The sequence below is a fragment of the Hemibagrus wyckioides genome, linkage group LG06 (genome assembly GCF_019097595.1).
Source record: "Hemibagrus wyckioides isolate EC202008001 linkage group LG06, SWU_Hwy_1.0, whole genome shotgun sequence".
Lineage (NCBI taxonomy): Eukaryota > Metazoa > Chordata > Actinopteri > Siluriformes > Bagridae > Hemibagrus > Hemibagrus wyckioides.
Window position 1 is genome coordinate 35,465,463 of NC_080715.1, and position 10,573 is coordinate 35,476,035.

Sequence of the window (10,573 nt, forward strand, 5' to 3'; positions counted from 1 at the left end):
GAAAATGCGATTCCGCAAGTCTCAGCGCTCTACGAGCAAGGGAAAGCGGTTTTTCAGACAAACGTATGTGTGCAGCTGAATCGGGCAGTGTTCTTTGACTTTTTTCACATGTTTGGGGTCGACTATGATACGAAATGTGATTGTTTACTTTAAAATGCAAAAATTTATTTTGAAACATAGGAAAGTTATGAAAAATATGAATTTTGATATGAAATATGATTTTTTTCATCAACGTGCAAAAATTCATAAGAAACATGGAAAAGGTGATATTCCATGAAAATTCACTTAACAAAGTCAACTTTCAACATTTTTCATCGAACAGGCTCGTTTCCTGCCTCGGCGCAGTGTGCTCTCTGCTTTGTGCTTCTCAGGCGCTGAAAATGCGATTCCGCAAGTCTCAGCGCTCTACGAGCAAGGGAAAGCGGTTTTTCAGACAAACGTATGTGTGCAGCTGAATCGGGCAGTGTTCTTTGACTTTTTTCACATGTTTGGGGTCGACTATGATACGAAATGTGATTGTTTACTTTAAAATGCAAAAATTTATTTTGAAACATAGGAAAGTTATGAAAAATATGAATTTTGATATGAAATATGATTTTTTTCATCAAAGTGCAAGAATTCATAAGAAACATGGAAAAGGTGATATTCCATGAAAATTCACTTAACAAAGTCAACTTTCAACATTTTTCATCGAACAGGCTCGTTTCCTGCCTCGGCGCAGTGTGCTCTCTGCTTTGTGCTTCTCAGGCGCTGAAAATGCGATTCCGCAAGTCTCAGCGCTCTACGAGCAAGGGAAAGCGGTTTTTCAGACAAACGCAAGTGTGCAGCTGAATCGGGCAGTGTTCTTTGACTTTTTTCACATGTTTGGGGTCGACTATGATACGAAATGTGATTGTTTACTTTGAAATGCAAAGATTTATTTTGAAACATAGGAAAGTTATGAAAAATATGAATTTTGATATGAAATATGATTTTTTTCATCAACGTGCAAAAATTCATAAGAAACATGGAAAAGGTGATATTCCATGAAAATTCACTTAACAAAGTCAACTTTCAACATTTTTCATCGAACAGGCTCGTTTCCTGCCTCGGCGCAGTGTGCTCTCTGCTTTGTGCTTCTCAGGCGCTGAAAATGCGATTCCGCAAGTCTCAGCGCTCTACGAGCAAGGGAAAGCGGTTTTTCAGACAAACGCAAGTGTGCAGCTGAATCGGGCAGTGTTCTTTGACTTTTTTCAAATGTTTGGGGTCGACTATGATACGAAATGTGATTGTTTACTTTAAAATGCAAAAATTCATGAGAAACAAAGGAAAGTTATGAAAAATATGAATTTTGATATGAAATATGATTTTTTTCATCAACGTGCAAAAATTCATAAGAAACATGGAAAAGGTGATATTCCATGAAAATTCACTTAACAAAGTCAACTTTCAACATTTTTCATCGAACAGGCTCGTTTCCTGCCTCGGCGCAGTGTGCTCTCTGCTTTGTGCTTCTCAGGCGCTGAAAATGCGATTCCGCAAGTCTCAGCGCTCTACGAGCAAGGGAAAGCGGTTTTTCAGACAAACGTATGTGTGCAGCTGAATCGGGCAGTGTTCTTTGACTTTTTTCACATGTTTGGGGTCGACTATGATACGAAATGTGATTGTTTACTTTAAAATGCAAAAATTTATTTTGAAACATAGGAAAGTTATGAAAAATATGAATTTTGATATGAAATATGATTTTTTTTCATCAAAGTGCAAGAATTCATAAGAAACATGGAAAAGGTGATATTCCATGAAAATTCACTTAACAAAGTCAACTTTCAACATTTTTCATCGAACAGGCTCGTTTCCTGCCTCGGCGCAGTGTGCTCTCTGCTTTGTGCTTCTCAGGCGCTGAAAATGCGATTCCGCAAGTCTCAGCGCTCTACGAGCAAGGGAAAGCGGTTTTTCAGACAAACGTATGTGTGCAGCTGAATCGGGCAGTGTTCTTTGACTTTTTTCACATGTTTGGGGTCGACTATGATACGAAATGTGATTGTTTACTTTAAAATGCAAAAATTTATTTTGAAACATAGGAAAGTTATGAAAAATATGAATTTTGATATGAAATATGATTTTTTTCATCAACGTGCAAAAATTCATAAGAAACATGGAAAAGGTGATATTCCATGAAAATTCACTTAACAAAGTCAACTTTCAACATTTTTCATCGAACAGGCTCGTTTCCTGCCTCGGCGCAGTGTGCTCTGTGCTTTGTGCTTCTCAGGCGCTGAAAATGCGATTCCGCAAGTCTCAGCGCTCTACGAGCAAGGGAAAGCGGTTTTTCAGACAAACGTGTGTGTGCAGCTGAATCGGGCAGTGTTCTTTGACTTTTTTCACATGTTTGGGGTCGACTATGATACGAAATGTGATTGTTTACTTTAAAATGCAAAAATTTATTTTGAAACATAGGAAAGTTATGAAAAATATGAATTTTGATATGAAATATGATTTTTTTCATCAAAGTGCAAGAATTCATAAGAAACATGGAAAAGGTGATATTCCATGAAAATTCACTTAACAAAGTCAACTTTCAACATTTTTCATCGAACAGGCTCGTTTCCTGCCTCGGCGCAGTGTGCTCTCTGCTTTGTGCTTCTCAGGCGCTGAAAATGCGATTCCGCAAGTCTCAGCGCTCTACGAGCAAGGGAAAGCGGTTTTTCAGACAAACGCAAGTGTGCAGCTGACTCGGGCAGTGTTCGTTGACTTTTTTCACGTGTTTGGGGTCGACTATGATACGAAATGTGATTGTTTACTTTAAAATGCAAAAATTCATGAGATACAATGGAAAGTTATGAAAAATATGAATTTTGATATGAAATATGATTTTTTTCATCAAAGTGCAAGAATTCATAAGAAACATGGAAAAGGTGATATTCCATGAAAATTCACTTAACAAAGTCAACTTTCAACATTTTTCATCGAACAGGCTCGTTTCCTGCCTCGGCGCAGTGTGCTCTGTGCTTTGTGCTTCTCAGGCGCTGAAAATGCGATTCCGCAAGTCTCAGCGCTCTACGAGCAAGGGAAAGCGGTTTTTCAGACAAACGTGTGTGTGCAGCTGAATCGGGCAGTGTTCTTTGACTTTTTTCACATGTTTGGGGTCGACTATGATACGAAATGTGATTGTTTACTTTAAAATGCAAAAATTTATTTTGATACATAGGAAAGTTATGAAAAATATGAATTTTGATATGAAATATGATTTTTTTCATCAAAGTGCAAGAATTCATAAGAAACATGGAAAAGGTGATATTCCATGAAAATTCACTTAACAAAGTCAACTTTCAACATTTTTCATCGAACAGGCTCGTTTCCTGCCTCGGCGCAGTGTGCTCTCTGCTTTGTGCTTCTCAGGCGCTGAAAATGCGATTCCGCAAGTCTCAGCGCTCTACGAGCAAGGGAAAGCGGTTTTTCAGACAAACGTATGTGTGCAGCTGAATCGGGCAGTGTTCTTTGACTTTTTTCAAATGTTTGGGGTCGACTATGATACGAAATGTGATTGTTTACTTTAAAATGCAAAAATTCATGAGAAACAAAGGAAAGTTATGAAAAATATGAATTTTGATATGAAATATGATTTTTTTCATCAAAGTGCAAGAATTCATAAGAAACATGGAAAAGGTGATATTCCATGAAAATTCACTTAACAAAGTCAACTTTCAACATTTTTCATCGAACAGGCTCGTTTCCTGCCTCGGCGCAGTGTGCTCTCTGCTTTGTGCTTCTCAGGCGCTGAAAATGCGATTCCGCAAGTCTCAGCGCTCTACGAGCAAGGGAAAGCGGTTTTTCAGACAAACGTGTGTGTGCAGCTGAATCGGGCAGTGTTCTTTGACTTTTTTCACATGTTTGGGGTCGACTATGATACGAAATGTGATTGTTTACTTTAAAATGCAAAAATTTATTTTGAAACATAGGAAAGTTATGAAAAATATGAATTTTGATATGAAATATGATTTTTTTCATCAAAGTGCAAGAATTCATAAGAAACATGGAAAAGGTGATATTCCATGAAAATTCACTTAACAAAGTCAACTTTCAACATTTTTCATCGAACAGGCTCGTTTCCTGCCTCGGCGCAGTGTGCTCTCTGCATTGTGCTTCTCAGGCGCTGAAAATGCGATTCCGCAAGTCTCAGCGCTCTACGATCAAGGGAAAGCGGTTTTTCAGACAAACGCAAGTGTGCAGCTGACTCGGGCAGTGTTCTTTGACTTTTTTCACGTGTTTGGGGTCGACTATGATACGAAATATGATTGTTAACTTTAAAATGCAAAAATTCATGAGATACAATGGAAAGTTATGAAAAATATGAATTTTGATATGAAATATGATTTTTTTCATCAACGTGCAAAACTTCATAAGAAACATGGAAAAGGTGATATTCCATGAAAATTCACTTAACAAAGTCAACTTTCAACATTTTTCATCGAACAGGCTCGTTTCCTGCCTCGGCGCAGTGTGCTCTCTGCTTTGTGCTTCTCAGGCGCTGAAAATGCGATTCCGCAAGTCTCAGCGCTCTACGAGCAAGGGAAAGCGGTTTATCAGATAAACGCAAGTGTGCAGCTGACTCGGGCAGTGTTCTTTGACTTTTTTCACGTGTTTGGGGTCGACTATGATACAAAATGTGCTTGTTTACTTTAAAATGCAAAAATTCATGAGATACAATGGAAAGTTATGAAAAATATGAATTTTGATATGAAATATGATTTTTTTCATCAAAGTGCAAAAATTCATAAGAAACAAGGAAAAGGTGATATTCCATGAAAATTCACTTAACAAAGTCAACTTTCAACATTTTTCATCGAACAGGCTCGTTTCCTGCCTCGGCGCAGTGTGCTCTGTGCTTTGTGCTTCTCAGGCGCTGAAAATGCGATTCCGCAAGTCTCAGCGCTCTACGAGCAAGGGAAAGCGGTTTTTCAGACAAACGTATGTGTGCAGCTGAATCGGGCAGTGTTCTTTGACTTTTTTCACATGTTTGGGGTCGACTATGATACGAAATGTGATTGTTTACTTTAAAATGCAAAAATTTATTTTGATACATAGGAAAGTTATGAAAAATATGAATTTTGATATGAAATATGATTTTTTTCATCAAAGTGCAAGAATTCATAAGAAACATGGAAAAGGTGATATTCCATGAAATTTCACTTAACAAAGTCAACTTTCAACATTTTTCATCGAACAGGCTCGTTTCCTGCCTCGGCGCAGTGTGCTCTCTGCTTTGTGCTTCTCAGGCGCTGAAAATGCGATTCCGCAAGTCTCAGCGCTCTACGAGCAAGGGAAAGCGGTTTTTCAGACAAACGTGTGTGCAGCTGAATCGGGCAGTGTTCTTTGACTTTTTTCAAATGTTTGGTGTCGACTATGATACGAAATGTGATTGTTTACTTTAAAATGCAAAAATTCATGAGAAACAAAGGAAAGTTATGAAAAATATGAATTTTGATATGAAATATGATTTTTTTCATCAAAGTGCAAAAATTCATAAGAAACATGGAAATGGTGATGTTCCATGAAAATTCACTTAACAAAGTCAACTTTCAACATTTTTCATCTAACAGGCCCGTTTCCTGCCTCGGCGCAGTGTGCTCTCTGCTTTGTGCTTCTCAGGCGCTGAAAATGCGATTCCGCAAGTCTCAGCGCTCTACGAGCAAGGGAAAGCGGTTTTTCAGACAAACGTATGTGTGCAGCTGAATCGGGCAGTGTTCTTTGACTTTTTTCACATGTTTGGGGTCGACTATGATACGAAATGTGATTGTTTACTTTAAAATGCAAAAATTTATTTTGAAACATAGGAAAGTTATGAAAAATATGAATTTTGATATGAAATATGATTTTTTTCATCAAAGTGCAAGAATTCATAAGAAACATGGAAAAGGTGATATTCCATGAAAATTCACTTAACAAAGTCAACTTTCAACATTTTTCATCGAACAGGCTCGTTTCCTGCCTCGGCGCAGTGTGCTCTCTGCTTTGTGTTTCTCAGGCGCTGAAAATGCGATTCCGCAAGTCTCAGCGCTCTACGAGCAAGGGAAAGCGGTTTTTCAGACAAACGTATGTGTGCAGCTGAATCGGGCAGTGTTCTTTGACTTTTTTCACGTGTTTGGGGTCGACTATGATACGAAATGTGATTGTTTACTTTAAAATGCAAAAATTCATGAGATACAATGGAAAGTTATGAAAAATATGAATTTTGATATGAAATATGATTTTTTTCATCAACGTGCAAAAATTCATAAGAAACATGGAAAAGGTGATATTCCATGAAAATTCACTTAACAAAGTCAACTTTCAACATTTTTCATCGAACAGGCTCGTTTCCTGCCTCGGCGCAGTGTGCTCTCTGCTTTGTGCTTCTCAGGCGCTGAAAATGCGATTCCGCAAGTCTCAGCGCTCTACGAGCAAGGGAAAGCGGTTTTTCAGACAAACGTATGTGTGCAGCTGAATCGGGCAGTGTTCTTTGACTTTTTTCACATGTTTGGGGTCGACTATGATACGAAATGTGATTGTTTACTTTAAAATGCAAAAATTTATTTTGAAACATAGGAAAGTTATGAAAAATATGAATTTTGATAAGAAATATGATTTTTTTCATCAAAGTGCAAGAATTCATAAGAAACATGGAAAAGGTGATATTCCATGAAAATTCACTTAACAAAGTCAACTTTCAACATTTTTCATCGAACAGGCTCGTTTCCTGCCTCGGCGCAGTGTGCTCTCTGCTTTGTGCTTCTCAGGCGCTGAAAATGCGATTCCGCAAGTCTCAGCGCTCTACGAGCAAGGGAAAGCGGTTTTTCACACAAACGCAAGTGTGCAGCTGACTCGGGCAGTGTTCTTTGACTTTTTTCACGTGTTTGGGGTCGACTATGATACGAAATGTGATTGTTTACTTTAAAATGCAAAGATTTATTTTGAAACATAGGAAAGTTATGAAAAATATGAATTTTGATATGAAATATGATTTTTTTTCATCAAAGTGCAAGAATTCATAAGAAATATGGAAAAGGTGATATTCCATGAAAATTCACTTAACAAAGTCAACTTTCAACATTTTTCATCGAACAGTACATTAAAATGCAAAAATTTATTTTGAAACATAGGAAAGTTATGAAAAATATGAATTATGATATGAAATATGATTTTTTTCATCAAAGTTCAAGAATTCATAAGAAACATGGAAAAGGTGATATTCCATGAAAATTCACTTAACAAAGTCAACTTTCAACATTTGTCATCGAACTGGTTCGTTTCCTGCCTCGGCGCAGTGTGCTCTCTGCTTTGTGCTTCTCAGGCGCTGAAAATGCGATTCCGCACGTCTCAGCGCTCTACGAGCAAGGGAAAGTGGTTTCTCAGACAAACGCAAGTGTGCAGCTGATTGGGGCAGTTTTAGTTGACTTTTTTCACATTTTCGGGGTCGACTATGATATGAAATGTCATTGCTTTAAAATGCCAAAATTCATAAGAAACAGGAGAACGTAATAAAAAATTTGAATTTTGGTATTTTTAATCTTTTCAAGGGCAGACTAAGGATTGTGACGTGAACCCAGACCAAGGCCAAATAGCCAGAACAGTGAACACAATTGGTACTAGCTATAAAGCCTGATAAGCGATCCTACAGAAACCCCACTCCATCTATTCTCCTTCTCAAACCCAGTCAAAGCCCAATACCAGACCAGAGAACATTTGATCTTATCCAAAAAGCCAAGAAGCAATAAACTTTTATCTCGTCTGCTTAACGGACAGCCTCAGGGCACACCTATACAGGCATGCATAAAGTCACATAACCAAATAAGACCCAACTTCTGGAGACTACCCATTTATCATTGAAGCATACACAGCCAGAGCAAAGCTCACAAAAATACATCAAACTCATTGATGTTCCTCGCCACAGAAATCTTTAGTAAAAGGGAAAAGATTTAGGCAAGACTTAAGAGAAACCAGAGTTATAAAAGAAAAAAAGCCAAGCAGCACCAGGGAACCCTTGTCGGAGAAACACAATGCTCGATGAGGGTAAGGCCGGCCCCCTGGGTTGGTTGAGTGGAGACAGGGTGGGCACAGGTTGATGAGCAAAAACTGACAGTGATGAGTAGAAGGAGGCGAAGATAGGCTAGGGAACAGGACGGGTTCAATGCAGACATATTTTGGTAAGTAAGTAAGCAAGTAAGTAAGTAAGTCAGTAAATCATTAATTCAGTCATTTTTTCTCCTTCATTTTACATCAGAAAACGCTGCACCAAGCTTGGAAGTACTGCAATACCAGGCCGATCTGCGGAGTGGACGTAGAAAGCCCCTTTTCCGGCTCCCAGCTCTAAAAATCTGTTTAAAATAGTGGATATATCAGATATTAAACTGATAAGAATAGATTTTTTTTTCAATCCAAATCCTACCCATGTCCATACCTAACCATTCGCCTTCTCAAGGTTAGATTAAGGATTGTAATATGAACCCAGACCAAGGCCAAAAAGCCAGAACACTGAACACAATTGATCCTATCTAAAAAGCCTTAGAAGCGATCCTACACAAACCCCATTCCATCTGTTCTCATTCTCAAACCCAGTCAAAACCCAAAACCAGACCAGAGTATACTTGATCTTAGCCAAAAGGCCAAGAAGCAATAAACTTTTATCTCATCTGCTTAACGGACAGCCTCAGGCCACACCTATACAGGCATGCATAAAGTCACATAACCGAATAATACCCAACTCCTGGAAACTATCCATTTAACATTGAAGCATACACAGCTTTGCCAGAGCAAAGCTCACAAAAATACATCAAACTCATTGATGTTCCTCTCAAAAGAAATCTTTAGTAAAAGGCAAAATATTTAGGCATGACTTAAGAGAAACCAGAGCTAACAAGAAAAAAAGGCGATCAGCACCAGGAAACCATTGTCGGAGAAACACAATGCTCGATAAGTGTAAGGCCGGCCTGCTTGGTTGGATGAGTGGAGAAAGGGTGGGGAAAAGGTTGAGGAACAACAACTGACAGTGATGAGCAGAAGGAGGCGAAGATAGGCTAGGGAACATAAAGTCACATAACCAAATAAGACCCAACTCCTGGAAACTACCCATTTAACATTGAAGCATACACAGCTTTGCCAGAGCAAAGCTCACAAAAATACATCAAACTCATTGATGTTCCTCTCCACAGAAATCTTTAGTAAAAGGAAAAAGATTTAGGCATGACTTAAGAGAAACCAGAGCTATAAAGGAAAAAAGCCAGAGCAGAGAGAGAGGGTTATGGTGTATATTTCATCAAAACCGATTTTGACAGGTCTGACAGCCAATCAGAATCGTCTACGTCACATTGTCCAGCCCCTTTCAACCAATCAGAATCGTTCATGTCACATTGTCCCGCCCCTTTTCAACCAATCCCAAAAACGTATCCGCCACATTATCCCGCTTCCCTTTCATCCGATGAGGTTGTTTGATGGGGTGGGGTACATATTCCCTTAGTCATCAGAATTTTAATCACACACACACACACACACGTGCACAAACCGTCAGTACATGATACACACACACATACACACGTACACAAACCCCCCTGTAGGTGACACACCTACGCACATAAACATATGAACAAGAATGTTTCTACTGATAAAACATAGACGTTATAAGTTTATCTCCTGAACGTTACGTATTCCATAGCACCCCACAATCACCCACACACATACAACCCCTTAACCCTTACCTTGACACACACACACACACACACGCGTGCACAAACCCAATGTTTATAAAAATAAAGTTTAATTTGTTTTAGTCTATTGATTATTTGAAATTATTATTTTTAAAAATGTTTATAAAAATAAAGTTTAATTTGTTTTTAGTCTATTGATTATTTGAAATTATTATTTTAAAAATGTTTTATAAATCGTTGGGTCTCCCTGAACATGACACACACACACTGAACTTAACACATTTTCACTAACTTGAATCATTTCATTTACGTGTATTAGATTGAATGTCATTAATAATATTAGAATAATGTAATTAGAAAGAATATCTTGTTCTATTTACTTATAGATGGAAACGGATATATAAAGTTTAATTTGATACATTTAATTACAGAACAAGTTCGGGCTATACATATCTGGCAGTAGTGTCTAGGAAATCGAGATCAATCAGCATTAGGTATTTTCATTATGTCTCACAGAACACTGATTTAAGATGAAATGTATAACTCGGGATACTAATAGAATCTTTTTCCTATGATGTCTTAGACAACAGCGAAGTGATTATTTCAGATGGCGAGTGTTTTAAAACATCAACGCAATTTACATGTCACAACAATTTGGGGGCAGCCTACCGTTTTAGTACATCCGTGACCTAAGCCCATTCCTCGAATTACGGGTAAGTCATTACATAAAATGTGAATATTCTAAAGAATGTAGCCAACCCGTTCAAGGATTGTAAAAGCTTACCCTATACTTTTATTATTTGCTGATGAAGAACAAGGAGAAGAAGAAGAAGACATAGGTCACGTTTTCGACGGGGGAGAAATAACGTCGATCAAGCGGCTACATACCCTGAGGAGTGTTTCATCACATTGAA

General features: G+C 38.1%; 3 non-coding genes and 1 pseudogene across 3 annotated transcripts; all 4 read right to left on the reverse strand.

Annotated features, from left to right (window-relative positions):
- Positions 1 to 7,850: 7,850 nt before the first annotated feature.
- LOC131355348 (U5 spliceosomal RNA) lies at positions 7,851 to 7,964 on the reverse strand. Its single transcript, XR_009204856.1, has one exon. It is a non-coding gene; the product is annotated as a U5 spliceosomal RNA (small nuclear RNA).
- A 276-nt stretch (positions 7,965 to 8,240) lies between these two features.
- LOC131355341 (U2 spliceosomal RNA) lies at positions 8,241 to 8,451 on the reverse strand (annotated as a pseudogene).
- A 305-nt stretch (positions 8,452 to 8,756) lies between these two features.
- On the reverse strand, positions 8,757 to 8,871 carry LOC131355346 (U5 spliceosomal RNA). The gene has a single exon (XR_009204854.1). It is a non-coding gene; the product is annotated as a U5 spliceosomal RNA (small nuclear RNA).
- Positions 8,872 to 9,107: 236 nt separating this feature from the next.
- Positions 9,108 to 9,222, reverse strand: LOC131355345 (U5 spliceosomal RNA). The gene has a single exon (XR_009204853.1). It is a non-coding gene; the product is annotated as a U5 spliceosomal RNA (small nuclear RNA).
- Between the last annotated feature and the right edge of the window lie 1,351 nt (positions 9,223 to 10,573).